General features: G+C 32.4%; 1 long non-coding RNA gene across 1 annotated transcript; it reads right to left on the minus strand.

Annotated features, from left to right (window-relative positions):
* Positions 1-17,397: 17,397 nt before the first annotated feature.
* LOC127723776 (uncharacterized) lies at positions 17,398-24,074 on the minus strand. Its single transcript, XR_007992244.1, has 3 exons — positions 22,525-24,074; positions 21,582-21,677; positions 17,398-18,919 (listed from the first exon to the last, which is right to left on the minus strand). It is a non-coding gene; the product is annotated as an uncharacterized LOC127723776 (long non-coding RNA).
* Positions 24,075-24,367: the final 293 nt, after the last annotated feature.

Below are 24,367 nucleotides of genomic sequence, written 5' to 3' on the forward strand. Positions count from 1 at the left end.
TTGGACCATAATAGGTGAATGTCCAATTTAAAATTTTTAAGTTCTTAGACCACATTCATTCTGTGTCAGAAACCTATGCTGTGTCAAATATTTAATCACAATCCAAATTCAGAGCTGTATCAAGCTTGAATGTTGTGTCCATACTTGCCCCAACTGTTCAGGGTTCGACCTCTGCGGTCGTATCAAGCTGCGCCCTGCGGAGCATTTTATTATCAGGTGATATAATAACGAGATATATTTCAAAACGAAACAGGAATGTGATAAAGAATTTGAATATGCAGAGTTACCCAAAAAACAAACAATAGCTGTAAAACTGTATACGATTCTCTATATACGGACGACTTTTGTGCAAATTGTATTACGGAATATGGGAAGGTCTTCGTTGCTGGTGCACAAAAAATTGGAAAAATATAAAAACCAGAAAAACCAGAAAACTGAAGAAAAGTTCATATGTACCTTAGAGACAATTTTTACACAAGACTTCAATGCAGGTTTCCGACAGACAGAGTTTTGTTTCAAGATTTAAATGCCAATGGGATAATATTTTCGGAATTTTTCCCATGCAAACTTTACGGTAAAATGAAGTTTTCCTAAGAGACATATAGACTTGGTAAAACACTAAACGCTGCTGGGAGTTCTGTGATTTCAGAAGTTTTATCCTTTGAGTTCCTGGTTAAATGATTTCATGCTTATTTGGTAAAGGTAATGGACACAATAAAAGTATATTTTTTATCATACAGTTTGCTTCGGTACCAACTATTCACTTTTTGTGGGGGCATTTGGTTTTTGTCAGAATTCACAATTTCTTTCGACTTTGATAAACAAAAAGAATTTTTCATCAAGAAACAGGAACAAGAAATTATTTTTGAAATTCAATATTGAATGTATTTTCTTCCTTAAATTCAACTGAGTTCGACTTTTGTTCCTTTTCCTTCTGAAACCATTTGTTTTTGTTTAAGAAATCAGAATCAATTGATGTTTATTAAATTCTTGCCCATAACAATGAGATTAACACTTTCGTACGTCCCACTATTTACATTGAAAAGGGCATAATTTTTAAGCGTATTGCACCTTACTAATAGTTAACATAACCTGATGGTTGTTCAAAATAGTTATTGCTTTATGTACTACATGTACATGATATACCTTTATTAATAAAATAATGGCAAATATACGTCTGTTTCTGTTTTTCTTAGGATGATTTACAGATTTGTTTGCAGTTTGTACTATTGACGACTATAAACTAAAACACCGTCTTCGTATAAGATATACAATTTTGTACAGTCTTTGTTAAAGCAGATATCACTAAAGGGTCGATTTAAATCTTTATTCACTATTAAATCGATGAATGTTCCATCCGGTCTTAATCTAAACACGCCTTGGTTTTGGACAACTACGTACACATAACCTTGACTATCTACTGCTACTCCATTTGGCCTATTATTGTCTGATGGTTTATATGTGAACAGATTTTCACCGTCGATTCTCGTACAACAAACGACTTCCCTGTCACTGTAATAAATGTTGCCAGTTCTATCCATACTTGCCAACCTCTGACAATGAGAAATCATGTCATGACATGACATAACATGTCAAAAAGCATGTGAAAACGCGCGACGTAGGTGCGGACTTTTTAATATGTTCATAATCATGATAATTTCACATTATACAAATTTGTTAATATAAAAAACAATATAATATTCGACAATAAACTTTTATTGTATTCCACAGTGGTCTGTTTTGCTGCTTTTAAAGCAACACCACTAGGTACAAATTCAAAACAACTACCAGTTTGGTTACATTTACTTGATAACAAGGCACACAATATATCATTGTCAAGTTCTGATCAGAATTCAGTGTGAATTTCTTTGTAATTGAAAATGCTCTCTTACAGTCAGAATTGATATTGGCTGAACTAAAATAGCTTTATAAAGCTTTGAAAGAGTGTCATAACGTTTTTTTTTTGCGTGTCATCTATTACAATGTATCCGTCTTCCATTGCTTCCAACAAACTATATATGTTGCTATTGCCTGGTGAAAACTAGGTAGTTCATCAGAAGACAGCTAGTACTATGAGAACAGATCCAACAATTCCGTGATATTTCCATCCCCTATGGCCTGTGGAAATTTGTTGGCTAGATTTGAAACTGAAAAAAAAAATTTTTATTATTTGATTACCATTAAACACGTCACATGCTTAATCAAATAGCTACATTGTAGTTCTCCTCTCACATGTATTATTGTGATTGCAACATAGGGTGCACAATGCGTTACTCGTCCCTCGATCATTTAAACTCAAATTCCCAAATATAATTTATAATATAAATCTTGAATCTTGGACGTACACATCGTTTTCACTTAACAATCGGCTCTTTAGACGACGGTACAGGTCCTGAAAGCGACCTCGTTCTGTGGACATTCCCCTTACGTGAATTTGAAAGAAAGAAAGTCACAAAATCGTAAAAACTAATCACAACCTACTTACCTTTAGCATTGTTAAGTGCTTTTTGCTGTTCATCTATATAGAAAAATAAACTACTTCGAAATTTTCGATATTTATCTTCTAATAATGAAAAAACTTGAGAATCGCGATATCACTAACGACCAAAAAAAATCAAAACAACGAAAAAGCGTGTAATTGCGTGTAAAGTGACGAAAAGCGTGTATAATACACGCCATGTGACAAAATCCTCGCGTGTAAACCGTTGAAAAAGCGTGAATTACACGCGAATATCATGTCAGTTGGCAACTATGGTTCTATCCAATACCATGTACCTTGGTTATAATTTTTTATTATCAATTTTAAAAGATCGAATGAACCTGCCTTCGAGATCAAGAACTGATATGCTTCCTTTGGTGCCAACAAAGATGTTTTCGTTTGAAGCAGCAACACCTCCCTCTTGGGATCTCTTTATCGATACTTCATTCATAATTTTTCTATTGTTAAAGTCTACAAATTGAATGGAATCCAGTGAAGATGTAAATATTCCAATGTTTTTGCCTGGAATGCAAGCAATTTGCGACGGTCGATATATGGAAACCAATTTGGTAATTACACTTTTCATTATTGTCATAAATCACCATTTCATGATACCAATTACCACCAGAAGTCGTGATGATCAGTTCGTCTTTCTCAGTTACTGTTATTCCTCTAACAGTTTTCCTTATAGTTATAGCTTGATTCTGAATGAAAGACGGTAATTTTTGCCGATGTACAATTGGAATTTGCGACTGGCGCTTTTTCCTTTTGACAAATTTAGTTGAAGTTGGTACTTCCTTTGTTTCAATGGTTCTAATAGACGGTATGTTTTTCTTTACCAAATTTGAATTGAAGAATAAGTTGTCTTCTCTGTGATTGTACTAATTCTTTCTTCAAGTTCATGCAGAACTGTTTTGTGGGCATGAACAGCAAGAAAAACTTGTTTTTCAGATCCATGTTTCTCCACTATATCAAACGTGTCCTTTTTTTCTTTAGTCATTTTTCTAATATCTTCTAATTCATTGATCGTCACCTTTACGTTTGTTACTATTTTGTCTTTTTTTTCAGTTTCAGGTCCTCGAGAAGTAATTTCTCCAGATATTCAATGTGATTTATTGCTTCTTCTTTTACTTTCTTTATTTGATCCTTGATCACATTTGCGTCTTTTTCAATGCTTTCTAACAGGCTAAAGAAAATATTCCCCGATCCACCTATCGTAGCATTTAAACGCGATAACAACATAAAAGACATCTTAGTGCACAAGAAGCATAATTTACTATTTTATAAACAAACTAATGGATGTGGACCATGCGGTAAACATTGTGCATTATGCTCACACATAAATGAAACCAAGGTATTTTGTGACAACACAGGGAAAGAATATACCATTCAGGGACAAATAAATTGTAAAACCGTAGGCGTAGTATATATATATATGCAATTAATTGTACAAAATGCGAAAAACTGATATATGTAGGACACACGGGTGATACACTATATCAACGGATGCTATTGAACTTTTCAAAAATACGAACAAAGAAAACAGAAGATCCGGTAGCCAACCACTTCATTCAGGATAATCATTCGATAAAAAATTTAAAAGTTACCGCCATAGAAAGAGTATTTGGAACAGAAATTTACAGAAAAACTAAAGAAGCCTTTTGGAAAAAAAAATTAAAAACTTTAGAGCCTGATGGACTCAACACAATGTATGAACGATAATGAAAATATTTATATAACAAAAAAGAAAAAAACGCGACAAATGAACGTCATAATAGTTATTATTACGTAATGTATCCAAGCAATGTAATTGTTGTTTCAATGTTATGACGGTTTCAATTCATCACTTTTACTAGCGCTTCCACTGCTTTCACAGATCTTCAGGTAATGTGACTTGTATACATAAATGTTATAAAACAATTGATTGACGTTAACAATAGTATGACGTTAACAAATACAAGGAGACTACTAATGTCATTTTAAAATTGGAGTAAAGTCTTTAAAATGTTTCGTTAAAATTAAAATATTATTTATCATTTAATCCCGGGTTGAAAATGTTTATGAATAATTCTTCTTTCTTCGAAACATTTTAAAGACTTATATACCTGAAGATCTGTGAAAGCAGTGAAAGCGCTAGTAAAAGTGATGAATTGAAACCGTCATTATCTTATATAACCGCGAAACACTACCAAAAGCCATCTGTATATTATACAAATAATAAAAACACACAGGAGAAATTAATTTCATTCTAATTCTCTTTGTTCAACCGAATAAAATTACAATTCTCCTGGTGAAAATGTTCATCATTGTATGACTACATACAATAAAAAGGACAGTCGATGCCAAACAAAGGGAAAATATGTATCTTAACACTTACTATGCCGTAAAGCCTATATTTAGGCTTTCTGTACTCCTTTCAAATGCCAACAGTCTTTATTTAGGCTTAGCAACGGTTGCCTATGTCGTCTGTTTTGTAACAATACACGCTACGTCACAGATGGGTAAGGACAATACATGGAGGCTCGACACGGGGTTTCAATGCAAGAAGATTTCTGTTTATTGCAGGGGACAAACTTGCCATTGCTGTCGTCATATGTTTTTGACGTAATGCTAAAATATGACGTCATAACTGTAGACAGCATCGTAAACTGTAGACAACATCGTAAAATAATGGCCGTCTCATGGAAAATGTGACAGAAGCAAACAGGACAACTATTCATAACTATTCAAGTAATGTAGAGGAGGGGTTTAAATAATAAAAAAAAAAGATACAATGTATTCTTACTTTGATTAAATGAAGACTCGTGTGGTTTTCAAAACTATAGCCTAATAAAAAGTGAGGTCACGGAGATATTTATCAAGCTGCAGGTTTTGCAATTTTTTTTTTAAATAATCGGAATAATACAATAAAACAAATAACTACAAATTATCTTCAGTTAGATGAAAAGTCTTATAAATGAATTGCATTCCTCATTTAAAATGCATATTATTTCATCAAAGATCTAGACCGATTGTTTTCTAGTATTTTACAATCCGAGATGGCGGAAGATACCAGATATCTACTTTTAAATTTTATATCTTCAAATTTAACACCCGCCAAACACATTGATACACGTATTTTTCAATCAAAGAATTTTTAAAATGGGTCTCTAAATATTTGGCGAGTTATTTATTGACAGGATAAGAGAAATCCTGAAAGTCCGCAATCGCAGTCCATCAAACTGTTTTATCATGGTGATTCATGTTAACTGTATGATATATATATGTGTTCAATAGAATTATTCTACCACGGTTTAAATTAAATGTTGTACATGTCGTGTATTCGAAATAATTTACTTCAATTTCTGCCGGGTCAATCTTACTTTCAAAATGTTCATACTCACGGTGAATCCGATGACCAACTGTTGAAACTCTAACGAACAGATATGTTCATACTCATCTATCATCCGATGACCAACTGTTGAAACTCTAACGAACAGATATGTTCATACTCACGGTGAATCCGATGACCAACTGTTGAAACTCTAACGAAAAGAGATCACAGATTTGCATAAAATAATCGTTCTTTCTGAATGTACACAAGAGATAAAAATTAGAAGATGTGGTATGACTATCAATTACCCATAAATGCAACAACTCCCCACAAGAAACCAAATGACGTAGAAGTAAGCAACTAAAGGTCATCGTTTGGCCTTCAATAATGAGCATAACCCATACCGTGAAATGACAAATGCAAACAATTCAAACGAGAAATCTAACGGCCGGATTTATGCACAAAACAATAGACGACAAAAAAAATATTATAAACAGCAACAAACGCCAACCACTCAATTGCATGTAGGCTCCTGGATTAGGACAGGCAAATATAGAATGAAAAGGGGTTAAACATGTTTGTGGGTACCAACCCTCCTCTAACCTGTGACAGTGGTGTATTAACATCACACCATAAGAACAAATTATAAAAATCACTTGGTTTAAACCGTAGTTATTATTGAAAAATTGTAACCCTGCAGTTAATGTAGTACAATTTTACATAAAATTCAAACATGGGATTCGGTAAAGTTGAAAAAACTTTTATAATATAAAAAAGAAGATGTGGTATGATTGCCAATGAGACAACTCTTCACAAGAGACCAAATGACACAGAAATTAACAACTATAGGTCACCGTACGGCCTTCAACAATGAGCAAAGCCCATACCGCATATATTAGTCAGCTATAAAAGGCCCCGAAATGACAAATGTAAAACAATTCAAACGAGAAAAACTAACGGTCTAATTTATGTACAAAAAAATTAACGAAAAACAAATATGTTAAACAGCAACAAACGACAACCACTGAATTACAGGCTCCTGACTTGGGACAGGCACATACATACAGAATGTGACGGGGTTAAACATGTTAGCGGGATTTTATAAATCTGTCTCCCGTGTCACTTGAAAAGAGATCGATACCAAGCACAAAAACGACTATCAAAAACATAAAAGGTATAGACATGAGAGTACTCGCACGCCGGTACAGAAAGCTAATTCATTAATAGGTTGAATTGACATACTCAATAAATGTTCGATTTTCAATATTTAAGTTTAAATGATATACTTTTACTAGGTTAAATTTGAAAACATTTCAAATCATAAATATCATAAATGTATCGCTTAAAATTACTACGGAACCCCTCAAATACGTAGGACTCGCATTTCATCTGCTGCGCTTCGGATCAAAATCTTAAAAACCCCAAAATACTTGATGTTCTGTGCACACCTCCATCTGTGCCCCTCTCCGTGACGTTCCTTCATTGTGGACGTCATAGGCGGTACAGTTTTTTTTTGTATACCCAAAATATGCCGTGGCAAAGTATTGAATCAGTGTGGCAGTGAAAGGGTTAAAGGGCATACGATACAGTAGCAGGGGCAGATAATAACGTTTTCAAAATTTTTTGTGTTGTTTTCGCGACGTTGTTAATCAGAACGTTGTAATTTCGCGATGTTTCTAATAATAACGATTGCATTTCGCGACGTCGCTTTAAATGTAGTCACATTTGCGGAAAATCCACTGACGTCATAATCCGATTGCGCAAATTTGAAAAAGGTACCTGCTAAAAAAATTGACCATATCACGAAAATTGTAATATTCATTCATTAGTAATGACGTCAACAGTATTTACTTGAAATGTGAAAAAAAATCAAATCCACAGTCATAGTTTTGTATGTGTTTTATTTCATATAGGAAATGAATAAAAGATATGTAAATAAAATAATACGTCGATGAGACAGAAACCCAACTACACAAAAAGCCCAATTAATAATTCAACGTACTGTCTTGACCATAATATAGTATCTATATATACACCATTTGGCATGCTCTAAATTGTATGACAATTGTACGGATAAATTAAACAGACTATCAACAAAATGTTAAAATAACATAAGAAATATAGACAACGCCTCATACTGTTCCTGACTTTGAATAGGTACATTAAAAAGTTAAACGGCATTTTTAGAACTTACCCAGTGGAATATTTATATGTGTATGAAGAATAACTCTCAGTTAAGTAAACAGAGCCCTGTACGTATTACAGACCAAAACAAAAACGCACCCGTTCATGCGCTAAGCATATCCCCTATATACATATTGAGATAAAACAATCGAAGTATCGGCACACCGGAATTACTTATCTGACAGACAAAACAGTGTTTACAAGTTGCAACTCACTGTCGTTAAGCTATATACTGACGAAATACGAAGTCTTTCCGTAAGGTAGTTTATCAGATAAGAAACAAAAAATTGTTGGACCACCGGACAGACGGACAAAACAATGGTGTTGCACCTAATCCTAGATTGGAGGTATAATACAGACAAATAAGTCAATAACTATATATACCGTAATAAAAAATATCCTGCCTGAATACAAGCTAAGGTAACCTATCTATTGATACAGAATCATGCAATGGTATGCTCTAATATCGACTGCTGTACTTCCTGTGAAATGTTATACTACACTGCAATGGACTATATATATTGAGACAATTACGAAATAAATGTGGCTTTTTTGTGTGTCGAAGCCCGTACGGTGACCTTTAATTGTGTTTATCTTCGTCATTTGAACTATGATTGATAAAGTTGTCTCATACCAAATGTCCTTATTTTTATATGCCAGCTTTAGCTGGCACTTATGGTAGAAGCATCGAATTGGAATAAAGAACGATAACTCTCTCTACATGATCAATCTAAAAAGTTTCGTCACTCTCGTTAAATCTCGTACAATTTTTAAACAAAAAATTTCTAAGTTGGTTAAATCAAGTTATCTAACTCTAAAAAATATTTGTTTCTATTTTTTTCGTTATATTTATTAAATAAATATTGTATTCTTGCTTGGCTCTAAATATAAAGTCAATTCTTTAAATAATGAAAACGAAGTTAGCATTGGAATATCCGTCAGGACATTGTCATGACATTAGTTTAACCCTTATATTTTTAATGGCTGCCAGATTCTCGTTTAATCGCGATCTTGAAAAAACGGGACGAAACGGAAAAAAATCGATGTTAAATACGACATGAATTTTTATTTGTTTACAAAAACAAGAATTAAGAAATTTTAATAACTTGTGTAGTTTATTTAATTTTAATTGTACAACGGAAATAACCGAAGTTTGGACAACAACATCTTACGCCATGTTTCATCGTCTGCTGCATCTTTCCATTATCAGTGACACATTTCCTAAATAACCACAGGTACTTCATTTAAAAGTTACAATATCATAATTTATGATAACATTTGTAGTGTAAAAGTTCCGTCCAGCCATGGGAACATAGAAAAACCCTCTGCAAGCAATAAATTTCGGGAGAAACGTAGCCGGAGGTAGTAAAATCCGGTGCTCTGCCTCTGGTTGACCATGACCACTATTATTTATCTACTACAGAATTTCCCATATCAAGTTACAGTGATAATGAAGTTGGTTATACTGTTGAATGTGATCACGGTTATTCCTGTAGCTCACAGACAAATGCAGGTGAAATTCAAAACTTAACAAAAGTTTTAAACAAAAAAAAAATATATTCAATTTCACTATCTGTAGACTCTACTTCCTTTGACAAACTCTCAACAAAAATTCTCATTAATTATGACACATATCTACCTTAAACAGTCCCAGGAGATGGAGACTGTTTTTTTTTCACTCTCTAAGTTTAATCATAAAACAGCTGTAAAAGGAGACTTGAGTCTGAGTGATACATTTATAGGTACATATATATTGTATGCACCCATATTGTCCAAAATAGGATTTTATGGGAAGATGGAGTTATGATAACCCATGATAATACCATGACTTTTGATAGGTCAAGAGCATGTTACTTGGAATCCTTTGAAATTCAAGCTGCCGACACATACACCTTATCGCTATTTGTCCGCCATTACTGGACATCACACAAGTTCCCGTAAAATTTTGACGTCATAATAGAAAATGTCTGACGCCACAATGGAAAAGTGATTGTTGTATGACGTCAAAAGTTCGAGCGGGACAGATTATCGGGTCAAGCGGGAATAGCGATAAGGTGTATTATTTGGATGCAATATAAATACAAAATGTAATTGCCTCCCGCAGTCGCCTGTATATTTTATGCGTCAGTTTAAACCTGATCAAAACATTTTCCCTCTACTGAATACTTTTATCTGGTGCACATTTCAACCTATTAAAGCAATAAACACTTGTGGCTATAACGTCACAGTTCCCAAATTGCACTGAGTACCCAATTTGCACCTATTCATCAAAAATAACTGCGGAAATCTCACAAGTTTTCTTTGAGACTAAACAATTTGTATTGTTATGATTTGACATTATACATGTCTTTCAACATCGGTTAATATATTTAAATATACACAAATCGTTTACAATGAGAATATATCAACAGATGAAGCATTCCCGGGGAAAAAGTAAATCTACAAAAAATGTCAGTGTTGTCACCATGCGAAGTTATCTACTAGTAATTATCATCTTTTAAAAATGTAAGCAACTTCACAACTGCAAGTTAATTTTCATGACCAAAATAAAATAAAGTACAAACAAAAAAGCAATAAAATGCTTCGCCAAGCACAGCCTAATACAACCGCAGATGTAGATTAGCATATAAAAAACACCAAAAATTTTATGTCAGTTGAAATCAAACACATTTTAATTTTGGACCCTTCAAACTTTAATATGAACTAATTTAAAGGTATCAGGTGAGCTCGAACATTTCTATTCAGCAGCAGTCTCCAACTACATATCTCCTTAATTTTATATGATAGTCCCACAAAAATGTTGAAAATTATGTGTACATTTAATTTTTTTTCTAGATTCTCTCATGTCATACATGTGAAAGCGGTACCTTTTTGGTCACTATTTATGTGTTGCGTCTAAATATGAATTGTAACACTTAACAGTGACTGACCAGGTCAAACAAATACTTCTCAAGAAACATGCAGAGAGAGAAGACAACTTGGAACAGCACCAGCCATGCCAGACTATGTATGAATAAAAACTCAGATCGGAATAGCATGGACGATATCTTTGTTATATGTCCTTGTGAATAGTAAGGAAAGCTATCAATAATTCTACAGATAACGCAGTTTTATCAGGTTTATTGTACATTTTCTGTTCAAATTTTCACACAATTAGTGAAATGTTCAAAAAGGCAAAACTAACTTTTTATTACTAAAAGTTTCAAACAATGACAAGTGTTTCATTCATGAAATAACTCGTGCGTTTCTGCAAAAAAAAAAAACACATGTGAAATTTTGTAAATTAAAGGGAAAGAAGATCCTTTAGTGGTGCACTCGCGCATGTCAATTGCAAACTGACCCAATATATTTTCTTTGTCATGACCAGTTCACTGATACTGACGTCGACATTATCAAGAAGTACACATCAAAGGAAAAATGCACAAATTACCGATAAAATAATTTACACACCCTGTTTCGTGTGTATCTCCTGCCATATCAATATTTGTTGTATTTATATATAAATGAGAAATAATCAATGTAAAAATGGTAAATTTTTGGAGAAAAAAAACAAAAAATTATGGAAAAAACAACCCAAAAATGTTGTTTTTGACCACTGACTCCTAAACTGTTGGTACCATATGATAACCCCCAAAATCAATTCTTACCTTCCTTTTGTGTATTGAAGTTGAACCTTCTGGTACAATTTCATACATTGTCATAGAGATCCATTTACTTAAACTAAAGTTATTGTCCGGAAACCAAATGTGTCTTCGAACAACAACAGCGACATGGTTGCATTACTCGAAAGAAATTTTTGACATATCCCCTTATTTCCATTCTGAATTTTATTTTGCTGTCGTATAAAAAATTGAAAAGTAAGCTGATAAAACAAAATGCAAAAATGACATAAAACTGACTCTGAATTAGTACATGAAATTGATGTAGAAACCCACAAACAGAAGATGATCAGGAATACATTTATACTGCTGAGCAGTGATCTCCCCTCAAATTTTAAATGGCATCATAGAAAATAGCAAAATCTTTAGATTATCAACTTAACAATCCTATTAATGGTTCCTTATGCTTAGATCAAAATATAAAACCTGATCAAAATATTATTCTAAACAGGCTCACTGTAAATTCAAACTCTTCTTTTAACAATCAGAATGATCCTCTTGCTGGTCACATATATATGAGATGCGGGAAACTGGGAATACAATATGAACATCCAGCTAATTTAGAAAGTAAAAATAATTCAACAAACAGAAAGCGTTGTTTTCAATACTAAATAAAAAAAAAACAGCTACAACCTTTAGATATTGATGAAGAAGATATTCCAAATCCTCCACCTTTTTATGAAAATCAACAAAAAAATAATTTAATAAAGTTATGGATTGTATAACAGTATTCATAGTTTTGAAATTAAACAAATGTCTTATTGTTTTAAATTATGTAAAATTTGCAAAGAAAGAAAAATGGATTTGAAAATGGCACAAGATAATGAATTTAAGCATCGTCATTTAGATACATCACCAATAAATTTATTTTCAGCAGAAAACAATATGGACAATAAGGGTGCAACCATTTAGCTTCAAAAGGGTAAAAGGGGTATGGTTTTTTGTTCGAGTTAGATTTTTTTTCATGCAAAGGGCTTCAACGCTATCAATCAAAATTATTTGTTCAAAAATTAACACTAGAAGGTATGGGGATAATCTGGATTCAGAATATTTTTTTGTCCTCTGCTTGATTTATAGAAAATCTTTTTTCATCAATTTGGGAGTTCAATGATCGTTCCCTTAACATTTTCCATCTGAACTTATTATTTTATTTTGTAGACAAAAACTATATCTAGGACATTCGTCCTGAACATGCATGCAATATTTGCCACTGGACGTTAAGCAAACCAACAATCAATCATTATGTAGGACATAGTCTTGGTAAGCTGGCATTCAAGGTAGCGCCTTTCTCATATTATTATCCCATTTACCTTTTTTTGTAAATTAATATGAGGCAGGCGTTACCTGTGAAAGGGGACGAAGTCTGTATGAATTATTTTTTTTTAATTCAAACATATTTTAACTTCAAAATCTGTTCAAAAAAGAAACGGAAATACCCTTACGTTTCCGATTTCGGTTCTGTTGTTCGGAATTTTAGTTGTGACGTTATTTATGTTATGACGTCATATTCAATGTAAACAAAGAAACGCTATCAGGTAACGTTTTTTCATATCAAGCCATTCAAGGAATTATTAAAAATGGAATTGGTATTGCGTTCCTTCCTATATTTTACTAGACTGATAAATATATATTTAACTCAAAGACTCATACAAACGAGACCGGAAAAAGGAAGTAGATTTCTGCGCAAATGCGGGAAAATAAAAAAGTCTGAAAATAAAAAAGTTAACGATTTTGAGTTCATTAGTAGAATGAAAATTTCGGGAAATTTTCCCGATTTTTTTTTTTTTTTTTTTTTTTTTTTATTAATTTTTCTACCGTAATAGGGGACTTCGTCCCCTTATAATTGTTTCACATTTTGTCATGTTGGGGCCTTTTGAATAATTAAAACTATGCTCAAGCTGTGTTGTCTACATAAAATGTAGGACTAATTTCGGACAGAGATGCAAATTATTTTTTTGTTATTAGATTTATTTTTTTTTGTTTCCGGTCATTTCTTTTCTAAAAGTAATTTACTAAAATACTTTTTCTATCCAAGTTTCGTAACAATTCATAAAGGTTTGGCGAATAGTTTATGCTACTTTACGAGTAACTATCTTTATAAATATTGATGATAAATATCATTGATTTAAAAAAAAACCTTGGCTATACCACGAATCATGACAGCGTAGTTGTGAACGACGGGAAAGATTTCACGACGTTGTTGCGATTAAAACTTATTTCAACGTAATTTAGCGCCTTATTGGCAAACGTCCCGTTTGCCATTAAAAATCAAGGTTTATTGCTTTTATTGAAAAAACAAGCACATGGACCCCCATTTTTTTCTTTTGCAATCAATCAAGGAATGTTTCAGGGACGCTCCGCCAAAATTCTAAGAAAAAATCAACGATCAAATTTTTTCTGCACTTCTGAATAGACGCAAAACATGATATTGTCAATTTCTTTATTTCACTAAAAGTAATATAATTCAAAAAACAAAAATTAAGTTAAACCTTAAACTTGTTACAGCATTTTGATGCCGTGGTTCAAAGGAACATTTTACAAAAAACCCGGTTAAATTATGACTGTTCGTTCAAAAGTATTGTTACTTTCCTTAAAAGTCCTTATTTTTTTAACAAATATTTTGTTTCTAATCTGAGAAACTACTTTACAAAAAGACTTCGTATTTGGTCAGTAACTTAACATCAATGAGTTGCAACTCTGGTCTGCCAAATTCCTGTGTGCCGATTTTTCTCTCTCAATATGTACAAAGAGGATATGCTTAGCACATCAACGGGTGCGTTTTTGTTTTTGGTTTTTTTTGTCATTTTGTTGATAGTCTCTGCTAAATTTATCCGTACAATTCTCATTACGACTTAGAGTTAGCCAAATGGTGAAGTTACTATATAAATTACTTATGTTTTTTTTTTGTGTAGTTGGGTTTCTCTCTCATCGACGTCTTATGTTTTTCATATCTCTAATTCATTTCCTATATGAAATAACAGATATAGAAAATTAAGAATGTGAATTTGATTTTTTCCCATTCGAAGTTAATATTGTTGACTTCCTTATTAATGAATAAATATAACAATTCTCGTGATTTGGCCGATTTTCATTGCAGGTACTTTTTTCAAATTCGCGCAATCGGGATTATGACGTCAGTGGATTTCCGCAAATGTGACTACATCTAAAGCGACGTCGCAATCTCCGGCGCAGAGATCATATCCGTTCCGTTCAATACTTCGTAACACTACACTCATATTAAGAGCCAATCTGCCAAAAAACCATGCAAAACCGTCCGAATGTCACTTTTTCCAAATGAGTTCATATTTGGCATATTGGTGCACCTTAGTAATGTAAATAACCACACAAATTTTTTTGGGAAAATATTAAACCGATCTGGATATTTTTTGAGCGCCATGTTTTAACAGATGAAATTGCTCGAAAACAGCAAAAATAAGCCTTTTTTGGCATATTTCGCTGGTTTAAATAAAAAAATATGGTAACATTTATAATTTTTTGATAGTTGTTCCTAGTAATACATCACCTTAAGTGTAAGAATGCATAGAATTAACAATGCTGTCTATTAAGTGTATGTATAATCTAACTGTTTCAATATGTCTTATTTAGCTACATGTCCAAAATGGCTGATTTTGGTCATCTTTCAGAGCCAAAATACTCCAAGACCCGTTTATTATTGTAAAACAACATATCTACTTGCAAAGTATAACTATATATACCCAATCAAAAAAAATATTAAGCTCGGCAAATAATGTTGGTGTCTGGTATATGCCACAACAAAATGGGGTAACCTGCATATTCAAATTTTCTCAATTTTGCCGTCTAATTTGTAACTACTGACATATGATAGGATCTGGACTTATAAATAAGTATAACAACAAATGGAAAAGAATAATTAATGTTTCATTTAATACATTAAGAAAATAATCATACATAAATACAAATTATTCATTATAAATCTAGAGGCTCCCAGGAGCCGAAATAGATCGTATTGACAAATTGTGCACCTAAAACGATAAAAAACACATATTTCAAACGCAATCAATTTAAATTAGGAGTTAAACAATTCAGAATAAGTTCAGACTGTAAAAAAAAAGTTTCTTCTGACCACTTTTGCAATTTATTCTTATAATATATTGATATAGTTGTCGGATAGTAGCAGAAAACTGTGAAAATTTGTAAATTTACACATTTCAGGGACAATAGCTCATAGATGTTATGTCCAATTTTTCAGAAAAATTTTGGGTATTTAGATCTTGTCATGTTGATAGTTTTATCAATATATATATAAATTTAATGAATTTCTAGGACACTGTAACTCTTTCCACCATTCAATAAAATTTACATATGAATCATCTATGGAGAAAATAAACTTCCTCGACACTACGAGTTACATCAAGAACGGAACCATTATAACGGACCTTCACACCAAACAAACGGACAAACATCAATTCCTTTCTCCTAAAAGTTGCCATCCTAAACACTGCTCCCGTGGCATCCCATTCAGCCAGGCATTGCGAATCAAGAGAATATGCTCTACTGAAAATACGCAAAATGCTAGACTTGGACAACTACGTAAACATCTAGTTGTTCGAGGATACAATAACAACATCATTGATAGCGCTTTCGAAAGAGCAAACAAAAGTAGTCGCCAAGAACTTCTAGGGTACAAAGATAAGAATAAAGCAGCTAACAGAACACCCCTTGTACTCACTTACCATCCTGATTTTAAAAATGTGTCTTCCATTGTTCAGAAGCATTGGAAAATTATAGAAAATGATTCAAATCTTAAAAAAGTATTTTCCTCACCACCAGTCATGGCCTTCAGAAGACCTAAAAACATCCGTGACAAATTAGTGACATCTGTATTAGCAAAGCAGCCTACTCCATCTCCCGGTTGCTACAAACAATGTGGTCGAAGGAACTGCTTGTGTTGTAAAGCTGCCAATATAAGCAGTTCTTTCATCAGCTCCGTTACTAAACAAAATTATACCATCTACTCAAATTCCAACTGTAAAACGGAGAACTCAATTTATATATTAACATGTGACACATGTGGCATTCAGTATGTGGGAGAAACAATGGACAAATTTAATATTCGGCTCAATAACCATCGTTCATGGTACAAAACCAACAAAAACTGTCCTCTCACAAGACATCTTCGTTCAACGAAACATTCTTTTGATAATGTTACCTTCCAAATCATAGAAGTCAACACCGAGTGGGACACCACGGCGAGAAGGAGAAGAGAAAATTTTTGGATCCACCAACTCCACACTTTAGAACCTGATGGTCTTAACGAAAAAGATGAGAAAAGATACAGGAAAGATAAAGAATAATTTAGTACACAGCATCGTCCTTTTTATCCTGTAATATTGGCCAATGGACGTTGCTAACTTCAACTACCAATTTTGTAAAAATCTTGAACTTCATTCAAATTATTTATTATTTTCAAGGCAGCTAAATTCAAGTGCAACATATACATTGAGCTGCAAAAGTTTCTTATCATCTACATCCGATTTCACATGGATAGATGCACGCTTGATAAAGCTAGTTAGTCTAGCGAAATATTGCGTTTATTTTCATCATTTTGTAAATATTTTAAACATTCTTATATTTACATACTAAATAGTGTGTTAAAATTACATTGTTAAGCAATCTATAATTTTATTTGTGTAATTGAATTAATCTCTGTACTGATTAATCCACACTCCCATAGATTTGTATGTCATGTGCTGCTATTTATAGGCACTTATATATATATATATATATATATATATATATATTGAAAAGTTTTTGAATTTTGTATACATATATACATGTATGACACTTCTTCTAAAGTTATTAAGATGATGGTTTAAAAGTGAAAACTGTAAACAGATGATTTTAACAGACACTTAGTGATGGAAATTTTTTTATGACCCTTTGAGCCTAGTATGCTAACAAGGCAAGATTTGCCAGGTACCTATATCTATGTTGCTGCAATGTGGTCAATACAAACATGAAAATCATAAATGCTTCTAAAATGAAAGAACCTTAGTGAGCGCTCACATACACCACATCGTCATTGGAGAAATAAAATAAGTGTAAGAAAAAAAAATTGTATCAGAAAAAAAAATTGAATCATAATTTCCTGTCAATATGCACATCGACGTAGTATGTCCTTATTATCTACACAGTTTCATGAAATTCTGTTGTGTGGTTTGAGAGGAGTTGCGATGACAAAAGGTTGCAGTAGTATATTGGGCAAATAAGTTCAAAGGGGCGTAATTCCTGGAAAAAAATTGAATCGTAATTTCCTGTCGATATGCACATCTACGTAGTATGTCCTTATTATCTGGAAAGGTTTCATGAAATTCTGTTGTGTGGTTTGAGAGGAGTTGCGATGACAAAAGGTTGCAGTAGTATATTGGGCAAATAAGTTCAAAGGGGCGTAACTCCTGGAAAAAATATTGAATCGTAATTTCCTGTCGATATGCACATCTACGTAGTATGTCCTTATTATCTGAAAAGGTTTCATGAAATTCTGTTGTGTGGTTTGAGAGGAGTTGGGATGACAAAAGGTTGCAGTAGTATATTGGGCAAATAAGTTCAAAGGGGCGTAACTCCTGGAAAAAAAATTAAATCGTAATTTCCTGTCGATATGCACATCTACCTAGTATGTCCTTATTATCTGAAAAGGTTTCATGAAATTCTGTTGTGTGGTTTGAGAGGAGTTGCGATGACAAGAAACAGGACTGACGGACTGATGGACGGGTCAAAAATATTATACCCTCCGCAACTCGTTGCGTGGGGTATAAAAAAATCCCATAACTAGACGAAAAACAAATTACTTAGTCTATATATACCAGTGCAAAATTTATAAAGAATTTTGAATGAAATTGGATAGCTGTTAAGATTTACTGTACCTATAATGCTCTACATCACATCCTCGGAGATAACAGAATTAAAATAAGTCATATGAATCTTCAAATTTCAATAAAGTTGAATGTGTTTTTTTATACTTGAACGGCTATAGGTTTTACTATAAAACAAGTGTACATTAACTTTCTTGTAAAAGAAAAACCATAACATTAAAATCTCCATAAATAATGAACTGTTATTTTTTGAGACATCATCCCATGGAAGATTTAACTGATGTTTTAAAGTTGGAAAGTTTCTGTTGCTTGTTTGGTTGGTTGAAATTGTTTCTGTTAGAAGCATTATCAGTCTCCCAATCTGATGTTGACTGCTGTGAAAGTTCAGTTGTTGTTGACACTGACAGAAAGGTTAGCTGCGAGTCTAGATCTAAAAACCAAAAAACATACATACATAAATCAGGCTGTTAGTTTTCATATTTTTTCATTTTCTTATTTTGGGGCCTTTTATGGCTGAATATATATGCAGTATAGGTCTTGCTCATTGTTGAAGGCCATATGGCGTATGAAGACCTATAGCTTTACTTCTATGTCATTTGTTCTCATTGGCAATCATACCACATTTTTTTTTAATTTCATATATACCACTGACAGAAAATAAAACTGACAACTTTTACTGTAAGTGGATGCAGTTACAAAATTCTTCCAACTAAAGCCAAATTATTTTTGCAGAATAGTTATTTTCCACTCCTTTTAAGCATGTCCAAATAGCCCTTAACATCTTTACAACAATAAAAATTGCCTCCATTTGGTTTGGCATGTCAAATAACCTCTCAATATAATTTTACATTGAAAACAAACAATGGTGATAATTTGAGCGCTTTTAGTGATAATCTTTGAAATGATGGCCATCTTTATATCTGTTCTCTGTGTCAAAGTACAGCTAAATATCAATATTCTTTAAAATCAAACTCAACAAAATTGAAAATTTTACCCCTTATTTGCTGTGTCCATCTTTAAAAAAAAATTTCATTGTTTTGTTGGCATGTCAAAAGTGCTATAATTCCTTAATGTCAATTTTCATATAAGGCCATCTTGAAAATGTTTGCCATTTTGGAAGAAAAAACAACCTTACTTTGTTTAGCAAGTCAAACTACCACGTCTATCCCTAATTAACAATGTTCATTAAATTAACCAGTGTTGAAATTTGTGCCATCCTTGGTGGCCATCTTGAAAATGTTTGACATCAGATAATATCCACATATTGTGCTTTTCTTTTCACTAAAGTTTCATTTAAAAAGATAACACCAGTTATCTCAGAAAAGGACAAATTTTGTGGAAGATGAAGAAAAAATGCAAGTTTGGACAGAACATTCAAGCTATAACAGCTCTAAATTTGTAATGGGATTAAATATTTGACAAAGAATAGGTTTCTAACACAGAATAAATATGGTATAAAGATAAAGTTTAATAGATTCAGCATATCAGAGAACCCCAAGATCAAATTCAGATTTAAAATTTAGTTTAATTTTGGACCCTTTGGACCTCAATGTAAACCAATTTCATAATAGGGCCCAAACACTAAATACAGGTTAGATTCAGGCTGAATCAGCATCTTTAAAATTATTGTTGAAATCAAACACAGTTAAATTATGGACCCCATTTGAACCAACTTGAAAACTGGGACCAAAATCATAAATATCTAAGTACATATTTATATTCAGGATATTTGATTATTTCTATTTATCATTCAAAGAACCCTAATTCATTGTAATTAGAGTTCAAGTTTTGTTAAAATTAAACTAAGTTAAAATTTGGACCCTTTGGACATTAAAATGTGGACAAATCTGAAAACCGGACCAAAATTAAAAATCTAAATATAAAACATTTGCATTTTGTATATCAAAAGAACCTCACGAAATCAAGTTGTGTAGAAATAAGAAAAAAAATTTTGGACCATTTTGAAATCAATGTGAACCAATTTAAAATGGGGCCCAATTGCAACATCTTAAATTATTTAAATACATTGTTAGATTTAGCATATTAAGAACCCAAATAATGTATTTATTTTAATTTGTTCTTGTCCTAAACATGCATGAACTATTTGCCATTGGACATTAGCATTACCAACAACCAATCAATTAAACGAACAGGTGAAATATCTTCAAAAGTACCAATACAAATCTCCCCCTTTTATATTTGAAAAAGTAAAATCACAAAAATACTGAACTCCGAGGAAAATTCAAAAAGGAAAGTCCCCAATTAAATGGCAAAATCAAAAGTTCAAACACATCAAACGAATGGATAACAACTGTCATATTCCTGACTTGGTACAGGCATTTTCTTATGTAGAAAATGGTGGATTGAACCTGGTTTTATAGCTAGATAATAAACCTCTCACTTGTATGACAGTCGCATCAAATTCCATTATATTGACAACGATGCATGAACAAAACAAACAGACACAATAGGTAAAATTGTCAAAAATAGGGGTACAGCAGTCAACATTGTGTTATCATCTTAATCACTATAAAAACAAACAAATGTAACGAAGAAGCACAAAAAGGCATACATCAAATTTAACATCCTCATTTTGCTTATATTATACGATTTTATATATCTATGTAAAATCCACCCATAAAGGATGGAAGGTTTTAAGTACTGGCGTAAAATCATGCGTTTGAAATTCACACAGGTAGACATAAAATAATTTTGTCGTTCAAAGTATGACGGGATACATAAATACAGAGTCACGTAAAATGGATATCACAAAAAACAGACTTAACAGTAAAAGTAATACGTATTAATAAATAAAATAATTGAAATGGAATGTATGAACAGTTCATTAGTCATTGTTAGTTATTGAATGGAAACTATAGGAGACACCCAATATAGTACTACAAATTAAAATTAGCAAAGTGATTTTTCAATGGGAAAACCAAGTTAACAAAGACCTGTTTAATAAAACTGATGTACAAATGTATAACATGTAATTGTATAATTATGTTATTATATAAGTGATTACATATACTTTGTATGATTACCATGTTATACAAACAGTTAAATTAATATATAAGTTAATAATAACTTACCAATATCTTCTTCTATACATGTATTTAGTTTGACCTGGCTATTGTCACTTTTACAAAAATTCATCTTAATTGAGCATTGCTTGCATATATATAGCCCTACAAATAAAAAGTGTTAAACTATAAAATAATTCTTCAATTTTGTTTTACATGAAATAAAATATATCAGACAGGAAATGTAGGGTAGTGTAGCATCACTGTGCATGTAGTTTAAATGTATGTTTTTTCTTTTAAAAAGGGCTCTATAAGTAATCTACATACATGTACATGTAGGGTCCTAAAATTGAACCTTACAAAAGTTTGCAATGCTTTTGATTTTTTAGTCCCATGGCCTATTAGTTCATTAAAAAATATTATTCTCTGGATAAAGTTGTCTAGTGTTACATGTACAGTTTGTTGTATGTAAAACATGTATTTGTAGGAGGCTTTTCCACGAGATAAAACTTGTTTTAGTAGACAAAGAGCTGAACAACTTCCAGTAAGAACTGAAAATATAACTTAGGGGAAGAGAATAAAAACCTGACCTGCTAAACGTTGAATATGTTGAAATAGATTTTGATTATTATCATCATTCTGGTCTATAAATTGATTTTTTAAAGCAGAAAATAAATATATATTGTACCCTGGTTAATAGCTTGAAAATTAAAATTCTGTCCTAAGCTGACAAGGACATAAATATTTTGACCATTCTAACCCTCCCCCTTGCTTTTTTAATCAAATGGTCCCAAGACAGAACAATGTATATACGGATATGTATTATTTGCTTGCACTTTGCCATAGGGAATAAATAAGATGTCTTAGAAACAGGTCAGGTGTAAAAGAATACTCACATGCCCCTTCAACACCCACCCCCCCTTTTTTTAATCTAGCTAATGTATCAATTGTTGGTCCCCTAATTTCAGATTGACTATATGGAACAAATGAAAATTGAATGTAAGATTTGTACCTGTTCCTACTGGAATAACTCGTCCTGTATACAGCCTGTTTTGAAAGGGTGAAGATCCTTGGTCAGCTTTGGCTTTGCTGGAAGAGGGTTGGACGAGATGTTGACATCTTGCTTGACTATCATGTCAATGAATTCCATAAAAGTCCCTGTACTTCGAGCATATTCAAAGACAAGATGATGTAACAACCATGGGAAAATAAACCACTCCTTGTCTTATATAAAATAAGGAGTCCTGTTGGAAATTCTACACCATAGTTTTCAGTATTATTCAGACTTCCTAAATGTAGATTAATGGTAGTCTGTATCTGTATGAATATGTTTGGTTACCAATGCTGGTTTCAATACCACGGTAGAGAGAGTGTCGTTGATTTATTGATGGTGCACCAGAGCAGTTTTGACACTCTCAATCTCAATTTTGGTGCGAGCAAGGTGGTTCCACTGGCTCACTTTTTTTTTTACGAAGAATGATTTAGAATACTTTTGTTTTGCTCGTTGAAATCTAAAAACACTTTTTGCTGTTCATGGACTTATTTTTCCAATCAATATTTATCATGTTTATTCACTAAATTATTGTCATGATTGTCAAATTTCTTGGCAGTAATTATTTTTTTTGGAAATGCTATTTTGGTCTTTAGTGCATTCAGATATCTTAAATAGTTTGTAATATGTAGATGTATAAGGCTGGGATAGCCCACATGCTCATCCTAGATTATTAAAGTCACAAACTTCACTGTAAACATTTGTCTGCCAAACCATCATTGGGAGCTGACATGTTTGAGATCTTACCCAAGGGAGATAAGTCAATGGAAGAGCATAAAAGATGGACTCCCTGGTTTCAGACAATTTATTGATTTTTGGACTTGCAGTACAAATACGTCTTATTTCATTTTTCAGACAAATTGATTTTACTTGTTCGAATGATTTTATGAGCCATTTTAGTACCAGTTGTGTTTAGAATTTAATTAAAATCAAAATCAAAATGTGTCAATTTGGGACTAAAATCACCATTCTTCCAAGGCATAAATTAACATATAATAGTCATTTGCCAAGCTTAATATTTTGTTTTGATATAAAACATACCCCATAGTTAAAACCGATATAAGTTGCAAACAAATCCGGAATGGGTCTTGCAAGATAGAAGCGAATGAAAACCACATAAATTCATGTATGAAAAACCCCGCCTTTGTGTCCCTGCTCCTGGCAATGTGCCAAATCGTTTAAATTTTCATTTGTATTGATCATAACATAGTAAAATGGATGAGTTTCAGCTGACATTACTCTAAAAACTCAACTACCCCATTTAATATGCTTCTGGGTCATTCTTAAAAGGCATAAAAAAGTAGGATTTTTCCTTGGTTTCATTATGAATTTACAGAATTATGCAAATGAGGCTGTTACTAAAAATAGATACGATTCTGGGAAAAATTAAGTGGTCAAATTCTTTTATTTTATGTCAAGGATTAAGATGATGTATAAAAATTTGTCAAGTTGTGATTGTCGATTTGGACGATTTTCTGAATATTGCATGGTTTTCTGGCGGATTGGCTCTTAAATAACAGAACCAAACTTGCTATACTGACTTCAGCATCACTTTATTTCATTCTATGATCTATTTCAAGCAATAAAAAACACATAAAGCTTATGTCCAAATACTATTTTACTAATTTTAAGCTCAAATTGGACTGGTAGTAACATATAGGTTATTTAAAGAAAACTGCATATGGATATTATAAATGGCCAATATACTTATTTTATTCTCAATATCATTGTTGTATTTAATAACTTCTGTTAGGAAAACAATGTGCTTACCAATAGTCATAATTTACCAGAGTTTGTTCATTTA

This window comes from Mytilus californianus, unplaced genomic scaffold (genome assembly GCF_021869535.1).
Source record: "Mytilus californianus isolate M0D057914Y unplaced genomic scaffold, xbMytCali1.0.p SCAF_13, whole genome shotgun sequence".
NCBI classification, from domain to species: domain Eukaryota; kingdom Metazoa; phylum Mollusca; class Bivalvia; order Mytilida; family Mytilidae; genus Mytilus; species Mytilus californianus.